The sequence below is a fragment of the Anastrepha obliqua genome, chromosome 4 (assembly GCF_027943255.1).
Source record: "Anastrepha obliqua isolate idAnaObli1 chromosome 4, idAnaObli1_1.0, whole genome shotgun sequence".
NCBI classification, from domain to species: Eukaryota; Metazoa; Arthropoda; class Insecta; order Diptera; family Tephritidae; genus Anastrepha; species Anastrepha obliqua.
The window spans coordinates 16,183,490-16,196,236 of record NC_072895.1 but is presented as its reverse complement, the minus strand read 5'-3'; the positions used below and the strand labels follow the sequence as shown (position 1 = coordinate 16,196,236).

At 35.1% G+C, this 12,747-nt stretch overlaps 1 protein-coding gene across 5 annotated transcripts in view; it reads right to left on the bottom strand.

Annotated features, from left to right (window-relative positions):
- Positions 1-12,747, bottom strand: part of LOC129244038 (uncharacterized) — a 108,547-nt gene that overhangs the window by 51,460 nt on the left and 44,340 nt on the right. For all 5 annotated transcript variants that reach the window (XM_054881630.1, XM_054881629.1, XM_054881631.1 and 2 more), the window contains exon 3: positions 1,435-1,494. The gene's annotated coding sequence lies outside the window, so the exon portion shown is untranslated. The remainder of the gene's footprint in view (positions 1-1,434; positions 1,495-12,747) is intronic.

The following is a 12,747-nucleotide window of genomic DNA, read 5'->3' as shown; positions in this document are numbered from 1 at the left end:
TTGTTTCTATTTGTAAAATTTGTTTTTTTTTGTTTTTGTTTTCTGTTTCATAGAAAGCATACAAATATATGTATGTGCGTCCATTTGTGTGATTCATATACATCCACTCATTGCAATACCTGCAAACTGCTGTATTTCCTTGTCTTGCTGCTGTTGGCCAACTACCAGTTGCCTTATAGGGCTGCTTGTCAGCGCGCGAACGTGGCTTATAAGGTAACAGCTGCTGAAAGGCGTGCAACTGACTTGCCTGATGAGATAAGATACGATATTATCTTGCTTTGCAGAATTGGCAGATATACATTTTTCCAAATGCAAAATACTACGTGTGTGTGTGAGTGTTCGAAAAGAAAAACGCAAAATAATAAGGTGGCGGAAGTGGCGATGTGGAGTTTTTATGAAGGGCAGAGTTAAAGAGAATCAAATTCTTTAACTTTAAGTATAAAAAATAAGAGAAATAATCCTAACGTAGTATAAAATAAAATCGATATTCTTTGAAAGAGGTAACCTCCAAAGATATTGAATGGGTTTGGATGTGATTTTTGTTACGTCAAGTATTTTAAGTACCGTTCCGGTCGATTTCAAGTTTTTTACTACTACTCCAGCTACAGCGAGCACTTAACTACTAGCAGTAACGCAACGTAGCTTGGAGCGAGGTAAAACAGTTCATCCCGCTTTTGGCGCTACCTGCTCCGCTACTCAACTGTTCAAATTCAGAGAGGTAGCGAGAGCAGAGCAATGTTTTTGTTGTTACTGCTGCTACGAAATAGTTGATGCAAACACTGGCATGAACTTTTGACTTTTTGTGTTGAAAATAAAAATACATTTAAAAAAATATTTTTTATATAAAACAAAATAAATAAAAATGTAATATATAAAATAAAAAAATTTACTTTTGCATATGAAATAAAATAAAATAAAATAAAATAAAATAAAATAAAATAAAATAAAATAAAATTAAATTAAATTAAATTAAATTAAATTAAATAAAATAAAATTAAATAAAATTAAATTACAATAAATTAAATTACAATAAATTAAATTAAATAAAATAAAAGAAAATAAAATAAAAAATATTTAAGATTATTTTTGCTTTAAATTTCTGCTATAGAAATAATTATAACTTATTTAACTTTTTGCTCTAGAAAACTGATTAGTTTTTGGTATTTTATATATTTTTGTAAGATTAATTATTTCTTTTGTGTTTGCTAATAAATAACCTGACAAGTAACTTTGAAAAATACGAGAATGCATTGCTTTTTTGTATTGTTTTCATACGAGGATTTGTTGCCTTTTCATTAGTCTAGTTTTGGAAAATATTCATTTTTGTTTTTTTGGAAAATATGAAAAAAATTATAATATTATAATAAAAAAATGCATGTCCTGAAAATCATAATTTTTTAGGTATTTATTAGTCATATCAGAGAAAGTACTCACAGAATGCAAAGTATGCTCGCTTTGTTGTTTTTTATCTATAGGCCGTTTGGCAAAGGCAGGCTGAAATGAAATAAGAATAAAGAGGAAAAGATTAAAATAAGAAATTATTGAGTATTATTCAGCTAAAAAAAATAAATAATAAATAAAAAAATTGTATTATTTTTTATAAAAAAATGTTTATAATTCTTATACAAAAAGAAACTGATTAAAAGTTCGCAAAGATTTTGGAGTGAAAAGTAAAAATAAAAAAATAACCAAAAACTAGTAAAAAATGAACTATAAATATGTACATATATAATTGGCGCGTACACCCTTTGTGGGTGTTTGGCCGAGCTCCTCCTCCTATTTGTGGTGTGCGTCTTGATGTTATTCCACAAATGGAGAGACCTACAGTTTCAAGCCGACTCCGAATGGCAGATATTTTTTATGAGGAGATTTTTCATGGCAGAAATACTCCCGGAGGTTTGCCATTGCCTGCCGAGGGGCGACCCCTATTAGAAAAAACTTTTTCTTAATTTTTTGATCTTTCACTGAGATTGGAACCGACGTTCTTTCTCTGGATTCCGAATGGTAGTCACGCAACAACCCATTCGGCCACGGCGGCCGCCAAAAATTAACTACTAAATAAAAAAAAATGGTTATAATTCTTTTAATTAAATTTAAAAGAAATTGTCAAATATTTTCGATTGCTATTGAAATTTAGAAGAAAAAAAAACTAAACAGAATTCTGAAAAATTTTTTTTAATTAAATTGATTTAGAATTTATTTTAATTAAAAATAAATTAAATTGAAAAAAAAAATTGTTTTTTGAATTAAATTTTGTTTAGCAAAATTTCAATTAAATTAAAAAAAATTGTCGATTACTATTGAAATTTAGAAAAAAAAAATAAATTGAATATGAAATTTTTTTTAAATTAAATTGAATCAAGAAACAAATGTTTTAAATTAAATTAAAAAAGAAAATGTTTTTAATTCAAAATAAATTAAATTGATTTAAAAAATGTTGTTTTAATTTAAATTTAAAAAACAAACATTTTTTTAATTCAAAACAAATCAAATTGAAATAAAAAAAATAGTTTTTTTGAATTAAATTTTTAATTAAATTAAAAAAAATAATTTCGAATATTTTCGATTGCTATTAAAATTTAGAGAGAAAAAAATTCAATTGAATTATGAGAAAAATTATTTTAAATTAAATTGCAAAAAAAAAAAAATTTAATTGGAAAAACAACTTTTTTTAATTGTTAAATAAATTTTTCAAGATTGAAAAAAATGAATTAAATTCAAAAACACATTTTCTTAATGCAGTTAATTTTTTTTTCAAACTTCTAATTAAATTGAAAAAAAATTGTTTTTTTTTTCAAAATAATTGCTGTTTGTGTGTATATTCACTGTACGCCAAGATTCATTAAGTGGAAATAAACAAGCAATATAGAGGTTAAAAATCGGGGGCATAAAAGTTATAAGTTTTTCGAAAAAAAATTGCTTAAAAATAGTTAATGGAAAAAAATTATTTTTACGTTGTCGATAAGAGTTGTGTCTAAGAAAATTTATGTTCCAAAATTTATTTTTTAAGTTGCCCGCAGTTACAGTTAGTAACCAATAAGTGCTACTAGAAAACTTTTATTTTTTATTTCAAAGTTTGGGCAACTTTTTTAGCTTGGAAACTTCAATTAACAGTTATTTTTGGTCTCTATTAAAATGCATGCCCACTCGCATACTGGTAAAAATATAAAATGAAAAGCATAATTCAAGTACGTTGCTTTACTTTTGACCAACACTGTATGCACTATGCCTTTAATAACTCCATTTCGAAGAACTTCGAGCTGAGCTAAGCTATTGAATAAGAACACCTATCATTGCAGTACTCAATAGTTGCGTACATAACACTTTATACGAGTAAGCGATCACATTGACAATTATCGAACACTTACGCACACACACAAACAGAATAATTGTTACGAACACTCAAAAGTAATCAGCCATTATGGGTGAGCTAGATTTCGAAATCCGACACAGCTTAAAATGCAACGAACGACCGATCACCCCTGTGCGGTCACACACCTACATACATACAAACATGCACACATACGTTATACGATGCATGTTGCTCTATGTAACAGATATACGAGCACTTATTGTATTTGTTGTTATTGTAGAAGTAACTATTTTTGCCGGTGTTGGATTTAGCAGGTTATGTAAACAAATACACCTAAATACACAGGCGCTTATGTGTACATACCTATGCGATGTGCTTAACATGTAAGTTCCTTGCTAACTGTAAAGCGAGACAAAAATTACTACAAAAAAAATAAAAAAAATACTTATTGCCTGCCTATAAAGCAAAAAAAAAAAAAAACAATGTGACGGAGACACAAAGCAAAAGGCAAGTAATGATAAAACCAAAAAAAAACTCAACGTTTTTGTTATAGATAAAAATAAGCTGCATATAAGTGTAACTGTGTCACAACTGCATTGACGAGTTCTACGTACCTATAGAATTTAAGCCTTATTAATCACATTTCGGTTAAAAGTTGACGATAAAATGACAGTGCGCCATAAATCGCTAGCAGCTAAACTGAACTGAGTACAGTGAGGGGAAGAATAATTTTCAGTTCATTTGAGTAGAATAATTTTTAATGCACTTGCAGGTGCAGGTCAAGCATTCAAGCTTAGATACAAAAATACATGCGTGGGTATATGTATATACATACATACATATATACATATACATGCAACTGCTACTAAACATGCCATCATTGTCTAAATATGCCTGTGCACAATGTGGAAGGTGTAGGGAAAAAGAAGATTTGGAAAAAAACACTCACTTCCCGCTCTCGTACATAACTTACTTCCCCTTCTGCTTTTACGCTCAAGTGAGCACAGTATCGCTACAAGAAAATAACAAAAATTCAATAACTAAAAAAATTGCACAAAATTTGCAGCTGTCATTAGCCAGTTGCGGAATTATTCGGCGCTATTTTATGAAAAAAAAAGAACTAAGCTTCTTTCAACTAACTACTTGGCCGTAGGGCCTGTAAGTTTGCCCCTCCACTCATTCTCTGGTACAAAAAAAACAACAACAATGTGTCTTCATACGTTCCACTCTCTCGAAACATGTATGCAGGTAGTAAGCGAAGAGTAAGGAACTGTTTAATTATTCCGCTTCTGGAATTTGCGGTCTCTCAGCTAAAAACAGCTGGTAGCAACAACAAAGGATGTGTCTGGACATTTTTATGAGCATACGAAAGTGATATGCCCCTAAATAAGTGCATGTGTATGTAGGTATTAAAGGGCACATAAATGAATGCACAGCTGTTTTGAAATTTATTTATTTAGCATTTTTGGCATATGGGTTTTTTTTTAAAGCATAATAAAAATAAATATTTTAATAAATATATAAAAAATATTTTTTTTTTGTATGGAAATAATACATTTTTTTTCCATATAGAACGAAGAAATCTCCAACATTCAATTGCGCTATCATGATTGTACAGTACAAAAATTTTATAAAAATGTTACTAACACACACACAATATTTATGAGAGCGGACGCCTCTAGGACCAACTTTGCCGAACACAAAATATTGCTCCAGTCCTAGTCCAATAATTTGGTCAAAGCTTTCTTTGACACTCATTCGAACTCGCACTGAGTTTTCGTCTTCGGTGAGCCTTAGCAAAATTGTCTACTTCAAAACAAAAAATGAAAAAAAAAATAAATAAATAAAAGAATAATACAAAAAAAAAACATAAAAAAAAACAAAAAAAAAAACACAAAAAAAACACAAAAACAACAGAATTAACTCTCTAACTGCCTTTTTTATAAAACTTTCATTATTCCTGCTTCGAGAAAAGGTAAAATGTACTAAAAAAATTCCACACTAAATTTTAGGAGGTAGTGCAAAAGCCCAACCCTGATACTCTGTAAAATGTTAATAATACTTTCGCGCAAAATTTTAAAGCTTTCACCCACCAAAAACGAAAATTCAGACCCTGTTGTTGTTGTTGTAGCAGCAAAAACATTCCCCAAACATGTACGGGGAGTGTTGCTCTATGACAGTCCTTGACCGCATATAAAGGGTGGTTAAATTTCAAGGGCCGATGTTGTATGTGAACCACACCTAAACGTCAAGTTTTTTTCTGCATTGCATTTGACACTTTTCAATTTCAGACTAACTCAATTTGAACCATTTGAAAAGATACACAATCGAGCAACGCGTTAAAGTTATTCCGGCTTATTATGAAAACGGCCGTTCAAATCAAAATCATCTTCAGTGATGAGGCACATTTTCACCTCAGTGGATTCGTCAATAAGCAGAATTGCCGCATTTGGGCGAATGATAATCCAAGAGTGATTGCCGAAAAACCAATGCACCCACAAAGAGTGACTGTTTGGTGCGGTTAATGGGCCGGCGGCATCATTGGGCCGTATTTTTTCCAAAATGAGGTCGGTTAGGCAGTTACTGTGAATAGTGTTCGCTATCGTGAGATGATAACGAACTATTTATGGCCCGAATTGGAAGATATGGATGTGGACGTGGTTTCAACAGGACGGTGCCACTTGTCACACAACTAACGAAACAATGGCTCTTTTGCGCGAAAATTTTGATGGCCGAATAATCTCATGTCGCGGCGATGTCAATTGGCCGCTAAGATCATGTGATTTGACACCGTTGGACTTCTTTCTTTGGGATTATTTGAAATAAAAGGTGTACGTCGATAAGCCAGCAACAATTCAAGAGCTAAAGGATAAGATAATTCGGCACATTAGCGGCATAGAACCTTAATTATGCCTCAGCGTCATCGAAAATTTGAACCATCGGATGGAGGTGTGCCGCCGAGGCCGCGGCGGCCATTTGTCCAATATTTTGTTCCATACGTAATTGAGCCATACCAATACCGGGTCATTGTCTTGCACCACCCTGAAATCCGAGCCGAGACCAAGTTTTTCAGCGCTCTGCTTTAAATTGTCCTTGAGAATAGATAAATATTTAAATCTATCCATAGTGCTTTCTACAAATGCAAGATTTCCAACACCGCTAGCCGCCGCCATTGTGCTCCAAACCATTACATTTCCGCCACCGTGCTTGACGATAGGAGTGAGGTTTTCCTTTCAGAGAGCAGTATTCGCTTTCCACCATACAAATCTTCTTCAATCTGACCTAAATAGGTTGTATTTACTCTCGTCTATAAATATAACATCGTTCCAAAAGTCATCTGGCTTATCAACATAGGTTTTCGCGTACTCCTTTCGCTTTTTGCATTCTTCGTTGATATAAACGGCTTTCTACGTGAGACGCACCCCTTGTAACCTTTAGATTTCAGGAAGTTTCTTATAGTTTGTGGGTTCACAACTGATCCCCCAGTTTCCTCAAGGTTCGCTGCAATCTTAGGTGCTCCAATTTTCGGGTCAGCTTTAACCATTCGTTCTATTATTCGCTCCGTATCTTCTTCTTCTTCTTAGCTTCACAATCCGTGGTGGACTATAGATTCATCAGCAATTTTTCTCCACTTTATTCTATCCATGGCTACATCTCTCCAGTTGTGTACGTTCATTTGCTTAAGATCTGATTCGACGTCATCTAACCATCGCTTTCGTGGGCGTCCTCTTTTTCTTCCTCCAATGGGTGTTAAAATAAAACCTTTTCTAGCATTTTGCTCTTTCGGCATGCGCAGTACATGCCCAATCCACCTAATTCGTTGGGCTTTGATAAAACGTATTACATTTTGTCTTTGAACGATTTCTTCGATTGCATTGTTGTAGCGAATGCGGTAGCTGCCATCTATTGTTGCAACCAGACCATATATTTTCCTTATTTCAGCTCCGTATACTGATTACAAATTTTTTTTCGTCCTCTCCCTTTTGCCATGATAAACGTTCCATTCTTTTCAAACGTTTTTACGTCGAATTGAATGGTAGCACGTGGTCTGTCAATAGTTGCTGATATCTCACCATTGCTCTTTCCTTCTAGCTTTAACTTTACAATTAATTTTTTAATATCAACCGGTACTCCTAAATCCGTTTTTGGTGCCTGACTCTCCATGTCGCAGTGTTTACGATCAAAAGTATAAAAACGCACTAAAAAAACGAGTATGGTTTCTAGGAACTGTACATATGTCACAAAAATATTTACCGCTATTTAAAACAGCAAGCATTGAGTGATTTTCGCCATATATATTTGCTGTAGAACGAGTGACGTAGAATCCAAAATTCCCCTAAAAAAAAATTTTTTTTTCACCATACCTAACGAGCAAATCTGGTAATCTATCATTCTTGATGTCAACTGTTCTAATTTCCAGAGCCTTCACTCATCCTCGTATTTTATTTTTATCTTTATTAAATTGCTTTTTGTTGTTGTTGTTTTTTGTTAATGAATCCCTTTTAAATTGTTTCTGTATCATCCATTTTAACATCGCGCCCATTCCGTTGCACCTGGCTTATATGCAGGTACTTTTCCCCTTTCAATTATCTTCGGGATTTCCCCAATGCAATCGCAGCCGAGAGTATTAAAATAAAGTCAGACACTCAGACACTTCTCGCTGCGCCAAGCCGAACATGTGATCCCAATTTAAGTGATATATTTGCCATTTGCACATACCAAAGTTAATATTATTTTCAATTAAACACGAGTATATGCAAAAATATACGCACGCGTGTGTGTGTAATGCTAATGGAGTAATTAAACCGATTGCAATTAGTCAGGTGTTTGAAATTTAATCTGATTTTCTATGCACTAAATGCAAACACATACATACGTGTGCATACAAATATACATAAATACGCTCATATGCATTCTAAAAGTTTGAAATGAGATTATAAATATTTTTTTATAAACAAATGTTTGAATTCATGAATGCGTTGAAGGGCTTAATTGAGCAACTTCATAATGACCAGATCAGCAACAAAGCAACAAGTACGAATACATCTGTATAATGACAACAACAAAACAAACAAATCAATGCAAATTTAGTTATTGTAAATACAGGAAATACATGTTATGTACGAAATGACGTTTTATGAGGCAAAGCAAAAAGCGTGACTTGGGCTGGCGGCGAGCTGGTTTGCTGTAAAACGCAATGCTGAGTTATACGTTGCCGCTGGTTTTATAATCCCATTGATCCGCTTCCGCTAACCGCTAAACATTTATAGCAGTGAAAGTGTCATGGCGTGGAGCTCAAAGGCTGCAAGTAGAGTGAGACATCTGCTCCTTGGTAGATGAGGTAATAATCGATCATCATCAATATAAAAGAATATTGGTTGGCAATTTGAAGGTTTGCGTATATGGTTTGGGTCTTAGCTGGTTAGGCATAATTAAACTGAAAATTAAAAACTGAGCCTACATTTAGTAAATAAAGTCCACTAACAAAAGCAACGTCAGCATTTGGGCACAAACTAGCTAAGTATTCCTACAGAGAATAAACTTTTTCATCACACCAACAATGCATACCGGTTGAGAGGAACAGTAACAATACTAACAACAATACTAATTGTGCGTAATAAAATGTCCAGCAAACATCAGTAAAAATGGGAGAGAGAGGATACTAAGCTACCGTTACTTTGCACCGAGTTTCTCCTTAAACTTGCGATGTACGTGCTGATTTTTTTCTACGATTGGGTAGTCCTGGAGTTCTTTATTGTTGAGAATAGAGAAAAAAATTTTGCAGGCTAATACAAGGTGGCGCAAAATTAATCACTGCATAGAAAAAATGTAAAATTTTTGCAAATGGCATCGTCTAGCTAGTCAAATTTGATATTTGTGAATTAGACAGTTGCAATATATAAACAGACAGGGAGTGGAAGGTCAAAATAAAGATAACCATCACTCAAAGTCTTTTTCTTTGTTTAGTAAAAAAGTTATACAAAAACAAATTTGGGTTATTACTTTTACGCCACCTTTTATTTGCCTCAACTGACATTTGCAAAAGCGGTCATACAAGCAACAAGAAAAACAAAAAAAACCTCGGGCAATGACATTGATGGCTTATGCTCCAAGGTAAACGACTACCTCGCCAGCCTTTCTCGCTTCTTCACTGCGAAGAATTTACAACTCTCCCCCACCAAATCTACGGCGACCCTTTTCACCACCTGGACAAAGGAGGTCAAGCTACAACTCAAGGTGAAAGTCGATGATACACAAATTCCGACGGTTAACAACCCCAAAATTTTGGGTGTAACCTTTGACAGCTTGCTCTCCTTCTCAGCGCACACAACCGCTATTGCAGCTAAAGTACAGAATCGCAATAAGGTTCTCAAGTCGCTCGCCGGCAGCACTTGGGGTAAAGGCAAGGAAATGTTGCTGTCGACTTTTAAAGCAATAAGCCGACCGGTTCTAAACTATGCTGCGCCTGGAACCAGTGATTCGCAGCAGACGAAGCTTCAGACCTGCCAAAACACTGCATTAAGGACCGTGACAGGATGTCTTCTGATGTTACCTATACAACGTCTACATGATGAGGCCCAAATGCTGCCTGTTAAGGGGCATAACAAATTGTTCAGTAAGCTAGGTTACCGCAGGCCTCACCCATGCAGACACCTGCTCGAGCCTGAGCCACCTCCCAGGCACATCAGGAGGCCTTTCCTCCTCATGCTTTCTAAAACAGACTCATCTAAAACCCCTCTCCCTGTGGACCCAACCCGTCGAAACAGCTAGTTTCCTGGGTCTACCGTTAGATGAGCTAGACGAAGACGACCGGTGATTACTGTACACTGACAGGGCAAAGGCACTGCTACAACAACAACAAAAGAAACCTGTCGAATCATATTCAACTTGCGAACGCACATACTAACATAGAGTAGAAAGATTACTTAAAAAAAGAATGTTTAAGAAAAGTTTCTAAATCAACTTAAACCTTTTTCTAGCAGTATGGCAGCTACCTTTGTTTGTCGCTTTATCTTAACGCGTTAACACATGACATTAAAAATGAAGAAATATGAGCACTTAAAACAAAGAAACAGCAGCAACAGCAAAAATCTGCTGTCAATACTGAGCTCGCCGCGTACAATGACATGAAAAATCCACTTGGCAGTGTCTACAACATTTGCAAGTGATTGCTAGTTACTTTGTTTATAAGCGCAGAAGTATCTAGATTTCTTTACATGTATGTATGTGTGTAGGTATCGACATATAAGTATATGCATGTACAGCAATCGAAATATATAATAATATATGCATCTGTATTAACTAGAATTTATTTGCTTGTCAGCGCACGTCAAATGGCTAAGGCCCATGCATCAGGAGGAGTATCGCCAAAGCTACCGTTTTTCACGTTGACTAAATGCCTTATGAAAGTTATGCATATACATATGTACATGCATACATACATTATATTATATCTACATATGCATATAGGTGTATACCTATAAAAATATGCATACCTATAAAAATATGCAATACGCCAAAAAATTCAATTTGTTCGCCCGTAAGTTTGAGGGGTACACAAATTTCCTTTGTTGCTAACTTACCCCTACTCGATAATGCGGTTAATTGAATTTCGGCACGTACTTGTTCTTGTAACCGATTTTCTATACCCACATACATACATATTCATACGAACATAGGTACTCTAATCAGAGTTACTCTCTAACAGCTACCGGACACCCGCATTGCTTCGCTTCATGTGCATACATACATACATACATTCGCTCGTATGAGTATTTACTCCCCTGTTTTTGTATTATGACGCGCATATCACCTGTGGCACATTGATTTGCTTTGAATGCCGAGGATTTAATTAAATTGACAACTCAAATTTGGTTGCTACTCGCAGTAGCCTTTGTTATTGTTTTCTTTTTTTTTGTTCTTTTTATTTACCTACAAAGTACTCGTTAGTGTTATTGCGCTTTATTGAAATGTGTGCCACTAAATTATGCACTCTTATTTATTGATGTGTCTGTGATCCGTGGCTGAGTTGGCTTTAGTTGCGTTTGGGTGCCAGAGAAATGCCTTGTGGTGAAATGCCTACAGCGTCGGGGGGCTAACATGTATTGCTCAAACTGTTGATCTACTTGATTGAAAGGTATTTGTGCGGCTGACATTTGTAATTTTTTTATCAATTATTTAATGTCCTACAGGTATACACATACATATGTATATCTACTTGCATAATAAATGATCACGTAAGAAAACAATTGCGCACGCGTGTGCTGCGTTCAGATGATTTTTATTAGCTGATTTTTCAATATTTATTTCTTATTGCTTTTCCTGCTGTTTCACATCTCACACAGTCAGAGCTATAGAGAAAATTGTTGAGCTAATCCCCCGAGCTCAATTGATTTCTAGTTGTGAAATGATACTCTGCGATTGCAGCAAAAAATCCGCATTCGAGCTTCCTCTGCTTGATTCACAATAACCACCCAAGCGTTTTTTTGGCTTTTGCTTCGACGAAGTGCGCCAGACGTTTCTTTCTCACGCCAACTGGCGCGAGTTGAAAACAACAACCAAAGTCAAGAATTTTCTCTACTTGATCTTTCCAAGACTGATGAGGAGACATTTCCCCTTCTCTGCTACCATCAGCAGAGAAAGCAACGAATATTATCAGCCTGGGGCGCATGCGTCTATGCGCTTAACCTGACCTAGCCAGCGCAGCTGCTGTATCTTTATTCGCTGTACGAGGTTTATGTTAGTCGTAAAGCTTACATAAGCTCAACGCTCTATTGTACAGTGGTTCCATTTGCGTGGGAAAATGGTCAAAAATCGTTTTATCTACATTTAAATGAGATTCCGCAATGCAACTGGCTATTCTCGTTACTCTTTGTCCAGACTAAATTGGTAATCAAGGTGGATAAAATCAGAGCAAAAATACAGCTACCTTCCGTATAACGGCAATTTTGGAAAATACAAAAACTACGATATCTAAGTAACTACCGAAGTGAACTTGTTAAAAATTGACATGTAGACTGAATTTCGCGCATGAGCGGGCCCACTTATGACAAAATACTAGGACTTATTGATAATTTCTGGCTACTTATTTGTTTCATATTTAGGTTAGGTTAGGTTGAAATGGTTACCTTGGACGAAATTTAAAAAAAAAATCGTCCTTTGTGATGCCATTGTAAAGGAGGTGAGAAGACTACTCTTTCATCTTAGCCGTAAGGCCGAGAAGGGTTTCCACGGCAGTCGGTTCTACGTAACCGGAACGATCCTTATTTATATCCAGCCAAGGATTGTCACTTCAGCAGCATACAACAACAGGTGAGAAAACTAGGAAGAAAGGGAGGTGCAGAGATGGATGTGCACTTGTTGATGACACCCGAACGATGACTGAATTACGGTGGTGCTAGTCGCTTCGAGCTGCTGAAATGCATCCAGTTTTT